Source organism: Semicossyphus pulcher, unplaced genomic scaffold, assembly GCF_022749685.1.
Source record: "Semicossyphus pulcher isolate SPU_LCO1_2020_fin unplaced genomic scaffold, fSemPul1.0.p SCAF_12, whole genome shotgun sequence".
NCBI lineage: Eukaryota > Metazoa > Chordata > Actinopteri > Labriformes > Labridae > Semicossyphus > Semicossyphus pulcher.
In genome coordinates, this window is record NW_027211626.1 from 2,146,940 (window position 1) to 2,164,554 (window position 17,615).

The 17,615-nt window shown below is 44.0% G+C and overlaps 1 protein-coding gene across 1 annotated transcript in view; it reads left to right on the forward strand.

The window, feature by feature from the left end:
- The window catches only part of macrod2 (mono-ADP ribosylhydrolase 2), a 523,001-nt gene that overhangs the window by 374,769 nt on the left and 130,617 nt on the right, over positions 1–17,615 (forward strand). The gene's annotated exons all lie outside the window — the stretch shown is intronic.

Sequence of the window (17,615 nt, forward strand, 5' to 3'; positions counted from 1 at the left end):
ACCTTGAGTGGCATGTCCCCTCGCTTTCGCTTGGGACGTTTGTGGGTCCCTCCTCATTCCTCCTCATTTAGAGATGCACCTGCGCTCCGATGCGGCTCTGGTGTTCGACTGTATTTAACAAACATCTCATGTACGGAGGAGCAGCAGGAAGGCCCAGCGTGCTCTTTTAGTTACTCCTGCTTCATGTCTAAATTCTGTGAGTCTTTCTGTTTTTGTTGAAGTGTGGAGCAGGAGGGGGATTTGTTGTTCTGCTTGGTTGGCCATAGACATGAGCAGTCTGGGGGCAGGCCGGGGTGGCACAGTGGCTCTGTTTCCAGCCTCAGTGTGACAGAGCTGTCTCTACGTGAAGGTGACCCTCTCTCTGGATCCTCCTCTGTGCCCAGCTTCCCTGTCAGGTCCTACAGGCGTCATGGTCTATTAAGCACCTTAATGATGACCACAGCCTCGTGCACTCACACAACAGACCCCTATTCCTTCATATCTCTGAGTGGATTTTAAATGCTGGATGTATGTGAGGGTATGTATGAGTTCTCGTTCTGCTAACAAACACGGATACGTCCACTCAGATTTGTTTGAATCCTGACAAACTCTAAGAAGCACTGTTGTTGAAATAAATCTCCTCTGGGATTTAAAGGTTGATATTTTTAACGGGCGATCCTTCAGAAGGCTTTAACACTCCGTAAATCCACCAATGTTTCAAAAGACTGCTTTTACAGCCTCGTACTTTATATCCATATCCTGCGCTGTAGTGTAAAAGTGACAGGGCAACTTCAAGATTGCAACAAACCTTAGGGAGCCCTCCTTCCACCAGCTTCACATCTGTTGATCCCCCATATCCCTCTACCTGCCATGAATAACTGAAGTGTCCTACGTGACGAGGCAGGTGTATTACGTCCTCTCCCCTCGAGTCTGAAAAGACGAGACGATGAGGTTCAGATGGCAGCTGCTGGGCTCGGTGTGTGTACACTTTCAGATGAGTGAAAGTGTGGGGACAGGGGGGATTAGATTAGGTCTCCAGGAGCTCCTCGCCGCAGTTCATCCCATCGTAATTACCTTTATGCAGTGTTTACACCCGATGACCACCGGGAGTCTGTGTCCTCCTCATTCTCAAACAGAGTGGATAAGGAACAGGGTTGAACAGGGCAACACTGCCTCCTTTATGATGTTGTAGTTCCAGAGACTTCAGTGTGCAAACCAGAACCGATTCACATTCACTGCAGCCTTAACAAGCACATAAAGGACTTTGTTCTTTGTCTGCGGCATCAGGTGTGCCTCTCTATGTTATTTCACGAGTATCAAAGTGTCCTGATGCTGTTGATTATTTTCTGCTTCATATATTGCAAACACACATCTCTTCTCTGTCCTTTGAAAACCACCAGAATACCTCCAGAATGTTTTAGATAAAATGAAAGAAGGGATGTTTCTTTTTGGGTTGATAAAACTTCCAGAGCCATATAAAACATTTAAAAAGGAAACTGAGCCGTTTAAAGGTGTAATACGTTTTTTTCTTGCATTTTGACAACAACACATTCAAACTGGGCCCCTCCTCCTGCTGGGCTCTTCATCACCAGAAGCTCACTCTCACTCTCTCGTGCGAGAACACGCCCACCCCGCGGAGCTTACACCAACAGCATCACGGTTACCTTCGCGCTAGCATGCTAACCGCCGGTTAGCTTGTCCTACCCTGTTTGAGGCGCCTACCTGTCTAACAGAAAGAAGGCCAACTCTGCGTCGGTCTTTTGCCATGTTCGCCGGTCTGAATGGGCCCCAGCTGCTAATCTGAACCACTCCCACTCTCACCTGTACGCTGTAATTGGCTCAGGGAGCCACAACGGCGCCCCTCCTGAAAACGTCCCGTGCAAAGCAAAACAACAGAACAGATGCAGAGAGAAGTGTCTGCACACACACTCACCAACACACATGTATAGAGGCCCGTAAGTGATGATTTATATTTGTAAAAGTCAATATTTTATTTTTCTAGTAAAATCCACTTATTCTACCTTTAAGAAACCCTCATCACACTTTTCTGAAACCTTTACTCAGACATCAGGTTTTTGGCACTTCAACACCTCGCAGGTTTCTGATCATTCTCTGCCGTGCATGCAGGTGAGTTATCACTGCGATCTATAGCGCAGTGAGAGAGTAAAACAAAAACACGCAGGTGGATAATAAAGTCATCCACATGCTGAAATAAATGGAAAGCGTGACTTCAGTAATGCAGACCGGAGATTGCACTGCTGCTCTTGTTTTCCATTAGCGGTTATGGTAAATGGAGGCTAAATGCAACCGAGTTCAAACAGCCAGAAGCTAAACTGAGATCATTTTCACTGCTCAGGTAAATTAATAACCAGGTTTCTCATGTTTCAAGTAAACACACTTTACCTGAATAGGATCAAAGCCAGAAGTGGGATGCTAATATGCATGAAAACATACAATACTGAGTGCTGGAGTGACATCATATAACTGACTCTGTCTTAGAGCTACAGCTAATGTTTGCATAAATGAAGGCATATAGAGCCGGCTCAGCTAAAAGCTGGATAGCAAAGGCAGCATGTGACATTGATCCTACAGCACTGGATACTAATATGTATGCAAACATACAATAGCCCCATGAATTGCGCACCATTTGCCCCCCATCTGCTCCGTCTCAAGGTCTGAGTCACAAAGCAAATTGAGCTGATGATATTTAAGCCCGTGAAGTTCAGCAGCTCCGTGCAGTTTTGCGTCTGATTGTGAAGAGAAGCTGTCTGCACCTCCTCTCTCTGCTGCGTGGAGCTGCACTCTCACACATTAACCGAGCTGCACACTGATGTTTAACTCCATCCACCGATCAATGATGAGCAGGGAGAGGAGGGGGCAGCTCTTTTAACAGTTTATTGTACAGTCCAGACTCGACAGGTGTCTGCTAGTTTCATTGTCTGTAACGCAGCTCCGTTACTTGAGTGAGCCCGATATAGATATAATAATCCCCCGTTCTGTGGACAAAGTGCAGCCGTGTGCCGGGTTGAGCCCCGGACATCCTGGACTGGATACTATTAACAGATTGTATTTAGTTTTTTTGATCAAACAAAAGGTGGAAATATTGTCATGATCTGTGAAAACTCAGAGCGTGACAGCCCTTGTAATACCGCACTGCAGTTCCCACCAGCTCTCTGCAGACGGTAATATTTTCACTCTAACTGCGCGGTGTAGTTAGCGCTGCTGTTTGTGAATTAGACACTTTTTGCCACGAGGCTCATTTGTATAGAAAGAGGCCACATTTGCCCCAAATGTCTGCTGACTCATTTAAATACACACAAACAGCACCGGAGCACAGAGACGCTGTTTGCTCTGCAGCGCCGTTTGAGGTGCATTTAACCGTCTGTGTGTGCTTCAGGAATCAGGCTTCTTTTTGTCTCCTTTGCGCAGGTATAGCAGGCGCAGAAGCTGCGCAATCATCAAAGCTGTTTCATCAAAACTAAATCTAACGTTAACATAAATAATGGCATACATATATATATATAGCCTACATCGCTAAAAGCTAAAAAGCAAATGGCGTCTGTAACATTAATTCTGCAGCACTGGGCGACCTCCACTCCTGACAAGCAGTGTGTCAGCACTGCTGAGACAAAATAAGGCACCTAAACAGGCATCTATTTTGATCAAGTACTCCATATAAAATAAATCCGCATTACTGATTTCATATTCAGTCGGTAAAAATGATTTATGAGACAGCTCTGCTTTTGTGTGGCTTCATATGGTTCCAGACAAGCAAGGATAAAAGCTCTTCAAAGAACGACACAGACCTGAAATGTGCATTCACACTGTCACCTTTCAAGAGCCTTTTCATACGGAGACAAAGAGATACAAGGCCCTTTGTTTTTGCCGTAGGTGTGAATATCATTAGATCTACCATGAGTGCAATAAATGCGAGTAGGAGCAGTAGCCTTTGCCCATGAGACAATAAAACACATATGTAAATGAGCCGACAGCATGACTAATAGCTCGCAGTTTGAACCACTCGCCCATCTCAGCGAAAATGCCTGTTCAGTTAAAGTGAGCCATTATACAGTTATCAATGAGCCTGCCTCGCCTTTGATCTCTCTTTTAAGAGTTGAGGATTTTACATCCAGAAAAAGAGACACCTCAGAGAAGCCATCGGTTTGCATGCTGTCTGCCGTTATGCCCGAAATGAGGTTTAAACGAATACAAAAGACGCTTTCAGTCCCCGTGTCCCTCCTGTCCCTAATCCTTCCACTCCCGAGTCTCTGCCTGCCGCACCATCATCACGGCTCGGATCAAAGTGTGAGAGAACGGCCCACAGGTCTGCACAGAGGGAGAGCTGACCTCCTCAGAGCTTACCATGTCCTTGGACAAAAGTCCTTTTAAGGGCTGGACATATTCATTGAAAAACGATTCTGTGCAGTGCGCCTAAATTGGGCTGCACTTTGGATCAGCGATCTTGCTTTGTGGACATTCCCCGAGGCAGTCATCGTATCGAAAGTGTCAGTGGTATAAAGAAAATGTGGTCATCTCATTTGAAAGCCCATATGTTCATGCAGCTGGAATAAACGGAGGTCGAATACCTGCATTAGTGTGTGTACAGTAAATATATTCTTATTCACGCCCCTGGTGCTGCAAGCTTAAATCTTTATTACTTAAAGCGCACCCGACCAGTATACACTATAAATTGAAAAATAGTGTTTTCTCACACTAATACGACACAGGCCTTGACCTCTCGTCCTGCTACTGTTAATTAGTGTTGGTTTCTCTTAGCTCTGGGCGAGCTCAGATTTATGGCTTTATGTTGTGGGGAGCATTAAAGAGAGAGTGAGCTGCTGGGGCGGCGTCTGCCCACAGACTACATGGATAAACAGGCTTTCATACCCTGAATCAAAGCTCTGCAGTGCACCCTTAACTGCATCTGTATGCTGTGTGATGAAATCTACGTACATTTCACCAACTAGGCTCCAAACAAGCAGATTTATTTTGACTGTAACGGTGAGATTTTATGTTCTAGTGTTGCACTGTTGCAGGTTTTATAGACAAGGCGCTATTGTCGCTATTTTCAGGCTCTAATGTGCTGTGCTTTGCAATCCAATGTCTTATACATTACATTATAATCAATACGATATTTGGACATTTTGGGATTATTTGCTGACTTACCAACTATTACACGAGAAGATCAATATCAATTTCATCCCTGTTGAAGTTCAGAGATGGATCAGTCGCGTGTTTAGCCTACCCTCGCACTAACACAGTTTGTAAAGGGAACAAGCTATCCTCCTTAAAAAAAGGCTCCCACGTCTCCAGGCTCCTCGGTCTGTGCAGCTGCACTGTTTTTTCTCATGCACATCCATCCCCAGTCTACCTTGGCTCATAAACACTCTGCAGCCTGCCTTTTATCCCCCACAACATTGCATCACAGGAGTTCACACGCGCTGGAGTTGTGCAAATGGGACGAGCTATCATCAGCGTTGCGGAACTCTGTGCGATGAAGGCAATCACCGAGCACCCTGAGCTTCGGTTAACAAAGAGTTCATTAAGTCCTTTAAATTCCCGGCTGACAAAAACATCCCAGGTTTCACGTCTCGGAGTAATTATTCCTCCGGCTGAAGGCTGATGAAGAAATCAGAAGACACACACTCACCCAGCGGTACACTGTATATTTTGCCGTACAGTATACAGCAAAAAGACAAACATTCACTCTTCTAATTGGAAAATGTGTTCCTATGATTCAATAATAATTATGTGCTTACCATGCCTCCGAAGGGTCACTGCTACACCAGTACACAGAGCTGAATTGGATTTGCAGTTAATGAGGTTGGGTCTCTTAACGAATGTTAGTTTTTATTTTGTATGTAGCGCTTTGGGAAATGTGGTTATGGCCTATTTTATCATCCGTTATGAATCTGTGCAAATTTCCCAGCTTCATTCTATTGGGCAATATTTAACATAGCTTTTTCATTTTGAACACTAAATAAAAAGTGCAACAAAATAAGTTATGGAGTCTCTTAATGAGCTTTAATTTTGAGTAAACAACTTCCTGAAGATTGTTTTATATAAACTAATTTAATTGGCTGTCCCATTTGGGCTGCAGCTAAGCATAATCTCTCATATACCTCTTTCCCAGCGGAATCAGCGTGTGGACGCAGGTTTTTCAGACGCAGGAAGACTCGCTTATAGATGCCGATTGTCTCTTTTCCCATTGCCAGTGAAGTACACTGCTGTCGGTCTCTTTTCTGCTGCGTCACCGACACAAACAAGCATCTTTTACCTGCTTTATTTACCTTTACCGTTTTTACTGATGGTGTAGTATATTATTCTTCTTATTTTCATCTAGTTTTTACTCAGAGTTACCCTTTTAGTCTTGAGCGCTGTTGTGACTTTATGTATCGTGTTTTACAAGTCCCTTGTGCTGTCTGTTGTGTGTGTGTAAAAGGAGCCCAACGCACTCACTGCAAACCAAATCTACCTACAGGTACAAATACAGTAACCTAACCTAACCTAATAGCGCCGGAAAGGGGGCGGAGATTAGCATGTCGATGCAGGCATGAGTGTACGGCAGAGTCATGTGACCCGGGTCTGAATGCCGATTGCAGCCTTTCCCACTAAGCATAAAAGCCAGGTTGTTTGACCAGTGGGAAAAGGGCTATAGACATCGAGCAAATGAATTCCACCATGCTAACAACATGCTACCGTTCTGCCCTTTCTCTGTTTAAGCTTGTTACACCGACTCCCTTATAACCCCTGCACAGCATCTTTTAGCCGACTTCATGCAGAGCCAAAAATATGAGCACAACCCTTACCCCAAAGCAGCTCATCAATAACCCTTTAATGCTATAAATAATGCAGGATAAGACTTATTAGCTTGGATAAAACCACTTTGCTCAGTTTGCGGATGCTAACAAAGCTCCCTGAATACAGCCGGAGTTTAACCAGCTTCATTTTATTCTGGTGGCAGTCATTAGCATGCAGTCTGCAGCAGACATTTGTGTCTCACACTGGTACTGCCACAAAGGCAGGGGCCACGCAGCAAGCCTTCATATGTATGCTGTTCTGTCACCAAAAAATTCAGAGTGGGGTTTTGACTTTGAAGCCGCTTTGATATGATGCTTTTGAAATGTTGAAGGACGCCTTGAAAGGAAAACTGTTTAATTAGTAGCCCTGCGATGGAAGCGAACCATAGGCTGGCTTTCACTTCGCACCAACAGAAACCCTTTTTTCCTTTCTCTGATTAAATGTGCTGCTGAAGTTGATTTATGAATGGAAATTAAAGTAATGTCTCATGAAAAATGCTCCCTAATTATTATTTTACTGTCATTTGGATAAACCACTTGGGAATCGTATGCTCTTGCAGCACAAATCATGAGCTATATTTTAGGATTACTGATAATTCTAACCTCGCAGCTCCCTGTGCAGATAATCTCCACTGAGACACTTTGACATGGAGGTTGGATATTTGAGAATCCACCCATGGCCTGGTTTACCTTCCACGGAGGCTTGGCTTGTCTCTTTTGCTCCATTTTATCGTCAGCGTTTCAGAGGCTTTCCCACTTTCAGATACCTTCTGAGACACTTGAAAGATCCAGACAGAATCCTCCCGTTCGCTGCTTTGATCACGCTCATTATGCCCACCTGTAATTTGGGCCTCAAAAATGCTAATGACTTCTAATGCTACACACCATGCTGCTCGTTGGAATGATCGCGGGCTTTAGAGGCCCTGAGGCGCATTGAATGATGTCTTCTGTGTCGACATTCAAACATTCATATCAAACCTTTTGCTCAGGATCGGCACGGATACATTTTCCCTTCATCTGCTGCGTCTGCGCTTCGATGTCAGGATTCAATCAAAATGCCTCCTTCAGTTTATAATGTCATGGCTCTTGTGATAAATACAATAAAACTTTCATAAGACCATTCTAATCATTTCAGAGGGAGGATTCTTGTTAAAGTAAAGTTCAAGGCTTTAAAGGAAGCTGGCTGTACGTTGGTGCAGTGGCTAGAAGGAAGCTAGAAGAGTCTGCATGTTCTCACCGTGCATGCGTGGGTTCCCTCCAGGTACTCCGGCTTCCTCCCACAGTTCAAAGACATGCTTGTTAGGTTGGTGACTCCAAATTGCCTGTAGGTGAAAGGTTGTCTGTCTCTGTGTGTCAGCCCTGTGATTGACTGGCGATCAGTCCAGGTGTAACCCCGCCTCTCGCCCAATGACAGCTGGGATAGGCTCCAGCCGCCCTACAGCCGTGCTTTAATGGCTCACACGGTTAATTCACAATAACATACACTTCCCCAGCGTTATTTCCACTAGTGCAACAACAAACTCATCCCTATTTCTGCAGTTCTTTGCAAAGATATCTCCTTGATTGATGTTGAGTTTCCATTTACAGCAACTTAGCGCAGCAAGCAGCAGACAGATCAAAAAGTAGGAGGCTTCTTGCTAAAATGTAATCAATATGAAGCGGGAGAAATTAGACATGAAGGCCTGTCTCTTAAATAGTCCTGGTTCTTCCTTATTTGAAGTATATAAAAAGGCCCGAGCCAAAAATATTACTTAAATTCATGAAGATTTGTCATCCGACAACAAGGCCACAGATCTGTTGAGGCGGTCTTCACTCCTCAGCAATTCAGATCAGCCTTAAAGGAAGTTCCCCCACAACAAGCGTCCTAATCTAATCAATAAGTTATGTTTAAAAAACAGAAACTATCTGACTTGAAGTTCGCCTGCAGCAGTACAGAGGAGCTGTGCAGCCGAGTAGTAGGAATACATTTTGGTATCGAGTTTCCTCGACATGTTCTTCACTCCTTTGAATTCTGTCCATCGTGTGCCGGTCACACGGAGGTCGCTCAGTTTGTGGATTCCTTTCTTTTGTCTCTGCCTCTCTTCCTCAGTGGTCAGTGATATAATTTCATCTGTTCCTGAGCAGGAGTTCTCATGCATAAGTATGAGCAGACGTCTGCTTGCGTGTGCCCTCCGTTCAGAGGAGGATCATTTTTATGTGGCTCTAAATGCTCCCTCTTTAACACGGAGAGAATCGGTGTCACACGTGGACCTCTGAGGGAAATCACAGTGACATGAATAATAACAGAAAACCATTTCCGAACGGAAGTTTGTGCAATTTATGTTCGTCTTTGCATCAAACACATGTCCAAGTGTTGGTTTTCAATGTAATGACGATACTGCATTGAAAATAGCTCCTCTCTGTACCTGTGCTCTGTAGCTGTGGGCTTCAGGGTGCACTGTGCCTGATCAACCACACAGCTGGTCATGGACCAATGAATCAAGCATCCATCAGCTCAGTATCTGCCTGTGCTTGCTCCACTGCTCTGCCCTATCCACCGGCTGCAGCGTTTACACCTTTTTCTTCTGACCGTTCATCTCACCTCTGTCAGACGTTTGGCCGACGGACACGATGCAGCCCGTCTTACTTCCCCTGCAGCGCTGCATCAGTGCATGTGCATACGGGGTCAGTGCTGTGGAACTGAGTGTGATGGATGTGATTAAAGAGCTTCTTTAAGGCTTAAGGGAGTTTATTACTGTATGTCCGACTACTGGGTCAGTCTGCGGTTCAATCCCAACGTCGGCCCTGTGTGGACTCACTTCTTATAAGCAGAGGCCGGGTTACACCTGGACAGGTATACACTCACTAAACACAGGGCTGACACATAGAGACAGACAACCTTTCATGCTCATATGGGCAATTTTAGAGTCACTAATTACCCAAACAAGCATGTCTTTGGACTGTGGGAGGAAGCCGGAATACCTGGAGGGAACCCACGCATGCACGGGGAGAACATGCAGACTCCACACAGAAAGGCCCGCTACGTCCGAATCGGGTTTTGAACCAGGAACTTTCTAGCTGTGAGGCAACAGCGCTAACCACTGCACCACTGTGCAGCCCCTGCTCATCATCAGTATATTGCAAGATGTGTTCACATGCACCGATAACTGTAAATCCTTCACTTAGTAATCTCGCTTTATGAATGATTTATATAAGACCAAGGCGTCTTGAAAGGGGGGAAAAGGGGTTTGGGGTACGCTGCTCCTGCCTGCTCTGCTGCAGGAGGATTTGGGTCTGGTGCAGCTGATCTCTTTAAATCTTGTTAATAGTAGATTGAAGGCGTTGGGGGAAGATGCATCAGGTTGTAAATGCTTTGATTAATGACTTTCCGCTGTGACCCAGAGTGTGTTGACTTGTTTTTTTGTAATCGTTCTGTGTTCTATGTTTAATCTGCAGCTTTGTTAAAACGTGCTGCTGCTGTCTTGGCCAGGAAAACTGATTTTCAATCTTAATCTTTTTCTGCTTAAATCAATTTTAAATTAAAAATAAATTAAATTAGTAACTTCCTGTTTGGATTAGAACAAACTGATAAACGTCACACTGTGTTTATAAAAGACCTGGCTCAGGCGTCGGACATATTTCAGTGCTAAATGTTTTACTGTGAGGTGGGAACGTCTCGTCCCGTACACTGTTTGTTTTCATTTGCAGCAGGAACAGCACGATACATCCACATTCATGACAACAAAACCATTGTGCTAAGCACTATTTACTCTTCCTGTAGTCCCCATTGTCATTTCTTTTAAACTGCTGCTGAGGGAACGGATTTACCTGCTGGTGGCACATTTTCATACTTCATTGTCGGGACCTCAGAGGACGACAGGAATGTTCTGTTCTGGTTTATTCATCCCAACATGGATTCTCCATCATAGCAAAGCTGCGTGCATACAGCTTACCCTTAATGAGCTGTTTTCCAGAGTATTATAACCAGTAAGTAACTCCCTGCATGTAAACACAGGCAGTGAGTCCTTAATGGACACTCAGATATTATTGGGATAATAGTTCCACTTGATCACAGCGGATATAAAAGCTGCCGGTGGGACTCGGGCCATTAGGTTCCAGGTTTCTCGCCCTCTGCATTCCTCCATCGTCCATTTAGCATAATGACACTCAAACAATCAGAGCTAACATTAGAATATGGAGCGTGGTGTTATGCAGAATAAAAGGGTGTTAATGTGTCATATTTGAATATCCTGATCTGTAAGCGTGACATGCTCTCCCTGGCAGCAGCAGGTAGCTGATTCAGAGCCCAGGCATGACCTACGTGCTTAAAGAATTACAGCAGTCAACAAAGAGGATTCTGATGCTCTCATGTAAGCCCACACTGTGGCGACAGTGGTGAATAATAACATACTCGTGGTCGCATTTGCACAAGGTCTCCCCTTGCCGCTGTGATTTATAAGCATAGCTTCCATCTGCAAACAGGCTAGGAGGCTTCACGCTACGGGGGCAGCACCCGGGGTCCAGTGCTATTTACTCAGTCAGCCGAGACGAGGCGCTCCCCCGGCAGGAGCCTGCAGCCGCTCTGTCCATGCATGGTTTTCTTACCTTTACCTGTCCGCTCATGGCGGCTCTGCAGAGCCTGCAGAACGGGAGGGTGACAGCTACAGCAGGGCGGCCGCGTTTTGCCACAGGTTGAGCCATCTTTACTGTGTCACTTCCTGCTGCTTAACAAATGAGTGAAAGCTGCAGGCCATCGTGCTCTCAGTGGAATAACAGTCATTTAGTTTTATGAGCGCTGTCATTGAAAACTCTGCTCACACTTTGAAGATAATGAATCATTGTTTTAATAAGCCGGGGTCGTGTCAAATTAAAAAAATTAAAATCCAATTCCTAAACTTTACGTCAAGCGCATGTAAATTAAAATGAACAGTTTTTATCATGAGCTGCGTTAACGTAAGACACGTACGGTTTTCCAATAATAATCACTGTAGCCGTGCTGTGTACTTAATACACTGTGAGCTGAATAAGTGCGCAGGGATGCTGAGGGGAGAGGTGCTCCACTTTAAAGTGATGTGATAGATTAAGGAGGAGTTCTGCAACACAATAATTTCCCCAGTGACCAATTTCTGAACACTCCCTAAGCAAAGAAAATCAGCAACATGTCGGGCACGGCCTCACGCCGGGGTGCAGCAGCATGCTGACTCACTTCTAATGAGCCGCCACAGATAGAAGTAATAACTTCAACCGTGAATCATAGGTCAGGACTACTTATATACTGTTGACTGTCCTAGTTAACACTGGACATTATACCGTGTAAGCAGACGTGGCGGCACGTACGCTAACGAGTATCGAAAGAACGTCCACGGTGGCCCGGTGCTGATGGGAGAGGAAAGAGAAAGAGGCTGTGCTTTAGCTGCTTCTGAACTGCACCTTAGCTGTGTAATGACTTCAGCTGCAGTACTATTGGCTTACATGCTGTTCTAACAACTAATACGATACTAGCAAGCATCTGCCTCCCGCATCGAGAAGAGGTAAAGCTCTATTTGAAAAGTAAGGACTGACGGACGCCACTTATCCACTCCGTAAGATAATCATTGCAAAAGAGACGGACTACAGTGGCCATGCATTGTAAACCACACCCACCCGAGGGGAAGAAATCTGCAGCTAGGTGCTAAAAGTCGATTTCAATGCCTGTAACGAGCTCAAAACTAGTTTAAAATCCGGATTATTTTAGCACCCCGTCTCCAGAGAGGAAAGGTTTAATTTGTCTGTTTCTGTGTCTTCCTTGTTTTTCTGGGAGAATTTATTCTAATCAATGGCCAAAAATTTTACTTTTAATTAAAACAATTTGAATGAATCAGCAGGTAAGATCATCATTTAGCCCAACAAAGAATAATGTGTTGCGTACCTTACCTTCATCCTGTACGGTTTGTGGGATCCTGACATATGTTTCTTTTTCCCTGTATCCAATGAAGGTCGCTAATAAAAACTTAGGACATAGTTCACTGAAGTATTCCGCCGCATTTCGCCCTCTAAACCTGTGCACCTTGCAAAGGGTTAAATGCACCCCAAACTGTGCTGCAGAGCAAACAGCGTCCCTGTGCTCCGGTGCTGTGAGCGCGTATATATGCAAACATTCGGGTCGGAGCCTTGTAGCATCAAGTCCCAAACACCAGCTCTAATGCACCTCACAGTTAGAGGGAAAGTTTTACCGTCTGCAGAGAGCTGGTTATAATGGCACTGCAGTATTATAAAGGCTGTCACGCTGTCAATACAGTTGTCATTATTATTATAATCGCTAGATCAACCTGTGCGAGGCTCAACCCCTGTAGACGCACACACCTTGTCCACGTGTGGAGACGGTCTGGAGCCGCTACGCAGGACGAGGATGATTAAATGGACGAGCTGCTGTTGCGCGCTTGCTTTAAAAAGAAACTGCGTTACTGAGAGTTAAACTTGTAAACACCTGTCGAGTCTGGACTTTACAATTATGAGAACTGCCCCTCCTCGCCCTGCTCATCATCGATCTGAGGATGGAGTTGAGCTTCGTCAGCGTTGAGCTCAGTGAATGCATGAGAGCTCGGCACCGTGCAGCAGAGAGTGGAGCTGCAGAAAACTTTCCTCCACAATCAGACGCAAGAAACGAGCACGCTGCACAGATCTGCTCAACTTTATAGGCGTGTTTGCGCTTCAAAATCATCAGAGCAATTTGCTTTGTGAATCAGACCTGGAGATGGAGCAGATAGCAGGGGTAATTTATGGTGCTATCAGCGGCCGCAATTCATTCTTGGTGAATTCCCCCCTTAGCTCTGATTTGAAACCCTGTTGGTAGATCAGCATTTAAGCATGTCTCTGTTGTTTGCTAGCAGTTGAAAGTATCACGGAGGCACCTTCATGCAGTATGAAGTCACTGGAGTGCGACTGCTTCCCCCTCAGGTGACTTAAGTGCACTCTGCCTTTGAACCTCTGCAGGTACTGCTGCAGTTAACAGGTACTGATTTGTTCAACCTCAGCGTGCTTTTTTCTTTTAGCTAAACTTTCAGCTCATGAACAAAACTGAGCACGCTGATATTTACACATTTACTGATGCACAGTTTAATTTATTGCTTGCTAGATGGCTGATTTATTGATCAGAAGAAGCTGTGACTGCCAACACGCTGCAGACTTTACAGCTTCACTGGAAATATTCTGCTCTTCACTTTCTGCAATAACTGTCCTTTAAACAACAAAGTGACGTCTGCGCGAGCTACAAAGGTGTCAGATCTTTACAGCGGCCCGTTAAGTGATTACACAACGCGTTTTCACACCGCAGAGATCGATACCCTTTAATGCATCAGCCAGGGAACGAATAAAAAAGATTTTAATTGATTATGCTGATGGTACGTGAAGGTTTAGCTGCAGAAGTTCAAGTTGAAGAGGATGACATTGTGGCCGATTGGCTGGGAGAGAACAACAAAGCTCCTGGCTCCGGATCAGTTTGGCAGCCGAGACTGGCTGGAAGCATCGACAGGAAATAAAGCTCATCTTCTCTGAAGATTAAATTCATTTAACTCTCTTCTTATTATTATACAGCTTCCATTCGATTCCTCCTGCTGAAGTAAATCTCTATTCCTGCTTGTATTGACTGCTGCCAAATGAGAACTGTCATTATTTAGAGAGTAGCTGAAAGTATTAAAATTTCCGTGGGCTAAATAACATAATGCTGCCAATGAGTCTGTGGATTAAACGTACAGATATAAAGTCATTTATGCAAGACACCTTTCAGATCTGCCGTTCAGTTGTGCTCTGCTTTAGATATTTGTCCATTTCCGTGTCCTCGCTCTCGGTACGCCTGCGTCTGAGCCGTGGACAGAACTCTCCATAGGACTAAAAATGGCCATGCTTCTCCACGCTTCATCATCTGTGGTTTGTGTCAGACCCAGACAGTCATCTGGAAAGGTCAACGCTTCTGCAAAAGATTTAAATCAGCCCACAAAAGAAAGATTCACCTTGACAGGCGGAACCTGAAAACTGGTAAATAAGAATACAAACAGAGACTCACTCCTCGTCGCTCAAAGCAAGGACAGACGGACCGCTGCTTCTCAAAGCGGGTGTCAGAGGTTACGATGCTTCAGAGGAGAAACGTCTACATACTTTATCAGGCTTTTAAATCAATGATTTGCTTTCTTACTGCTTGAATTTCAGTTTACTTCTCGTCTCAGTTAAAAGATTCACAAGCTGAGAATCCCGACGTCTTGTTTTTATAATCATCAGACTCGACGTGTGTTTGCTCTTTTCTCTCTCAGATCTATTAATTGTGTTTTTAGCTGGAAAATGAAGCGATCTTGGCTCGGCTGCGTGCGCCAGCGTGTTTCTAAATCCAACCTGACAGGGTCAGCGTGGCAAAACAAACTGGTGGGCTTCACTTTGGCACCGGCAGAATCTGACATATGGGTGTTATTCTGCTGAATCTCTGGAGTGTTTTGTTCTAAATTCCTCCGGTTGCGAGCCGCATGTGGAAACGCTCCCCTTCTTATATTAATGCAGCGGCCACGCCTTGTGATGAATGCAGGGACTAAAGCACGCATTCAGCTGCTTTTGAGGACAAATGGGAGCTTTGAAAAAATCCTTTCCCTTTACTGTTTATTAATACACTTAAAAAGATGAATGTGAAAGAGGGAAGCTTACAGCGAGGCCTATGTATCATAATGTATTCGCTCACAGAAGTAAAGAATAATGAAACTATTTTCAGCTTTAAAGCCGTGCTTGAATAATTTGTCTGCTGCAAAGTGCTGCAAAGCAAGAACTATTACAAGGCGGTTACATTTTATAATCTTTTTGGAAGAGACAGCCATAAATATGCAGCTTTTTACTCTTATATATATTCTGATTCTCTGCATGTCTGCTTTGTTTTGTGTGTGTGTGTGTGTGTGTGTCGTGGCACTTAAGCGGTCGGTGGGATGTTATTGATCCCTGCGATCGATGGAGGACTTTTTGTTTGTAGTTTTCTCATCGTTTGAGTCCGATGCGCTAAAAAAGCCTCCTGCTGCGATGTCCTCTTTGTGCCTGAGACCCAGCTGAGTCACTGCGGGCTCTTTGGATCAACTTTCTATCTAACTATCTAAATTAAATTAAAGTCGTGTATCAATAGGCTGAACCAAAATGTTTCGTGTGAGGCATCATCAGTCCTTTGAGCGCCTTAAAAATGAGTCCATGTGCGTGATGCGCTGCAGGCGACAGACGTGATCAATCGAGCTCATTTGGATATTCATGCGCTGCAGATTATTAAGCAGCGAGCTCTGGATGTATCTATGAATTCACATGAGTCTGATCAACTGCTTCCTCAAGCTAAATTCACAAACTACAACTTTTATGGGCATTAAGTACGGGCATTGAGTACTAAAGGCCGACATGATAGAATTTAACCTCCTTCACACTCCAGAGTGAGCGTGATAATCCATCGAGTGTGGGTTTGACGGAGTCGTTTCAGTCCAAGAGGAGTTTAGTGTGTACACAGTAAAAGTTTGTGCATGAATGCTGGAGTACGCTTTATACCACAGCACTGCATTAGCATTTCAGGGATTTGGGATAGTGCTGCTGTAAATTGCTCCTCCTGGGAAAGAATAAGTGAAGCAGTCGAGGTGAAGAACAAACGTTCAAAGGTAAACAGAGGATGTGTGCAATCATGAGACATTTAGTTTAAGTGTTTAAATACCTCTGCTGGTGTTTTTAGCGTAGCTTGCTAAACAGAACTCATAAGCTGAGGTGCTTTAACATGAAAGGAAATGAAATAAAGGACTGATTTTGTGCTTAATGAGTTTTATAAAAGTTGTTTAGCCTGTGTGCTGCGTTTCATTTGGCAGCTATGTTAGATTTAGTCTTTAGATGAAAATGATTTTTAGTTTTAGTCACACTTGAATCATTTTTACCTTTTATACTTTTAGTCGACGACGACTCAAAACATTTTAGTCACATTTCAGTCATTTCTTTTACCTGTTTGCTTCAGGTAAAATGAACACTTTAAATCTCAGCAGATCATCCAAAATGTAAAAGAACGATGAGAACACATCCTGTGAGGACGCTGGATTATGTCTCTGTGTTTGGAGCTTCTCAATTCCCTCTGTCTCCCCCCCCACTACCTATATATATATATATATGTGTATATATGTATAAGTACGCGTATGTATGTGCATATGTGTATAATATTCAGTGCATTTATTTATACTCAATTTCAATGTAAAAATAGTAAAATGTTACACACCATGTGTGTATTCAAATGACCTGTACAATTTGATGTGCATTCTTCCATCTATATCTACATGTACATATGTAAGTAAAATGGTGTAAAATATGTATATTGAATAGTATATTATACATATATATTATTATCATTATTCTTATTGTTACTATCGTACACTTATTTTTTGTATATACTGTGTATAACTGTTCTCTCAGCTGTTGTTTTTTCCCCCAATGGCGGATCAATTAAGCAATGTCACATGAGAGGGAGTGACGTCGTACCGAACATCATCACGGCAGTGATTCGGTCATAGGCACGAGGCCGCAGGCAAATAGTCGTAAAAAGTCACAATCAACAAATGATTATTTTTCTTTCACTGCTTAACTGAAACTGAACTTTTGTTGCCAGGCAACCCAAACATCCTCCTGCACTCTGTGTCTCCAGGTTACCACAGATCAGCTGTTTTTTTTATCATGTAGATTTATGTTTTAATTTATCATCAACATGTGAGATAAGAGTGTGCTGTGATTCAGAGGTACTAGCTTGATTAATGTAGACACACACGGTCTGCTGTGATGTTAATTAACAGTATTCAGAACAGCTGGCTGAGGCGGAGTGATACACGGTGAAAAGTTCCA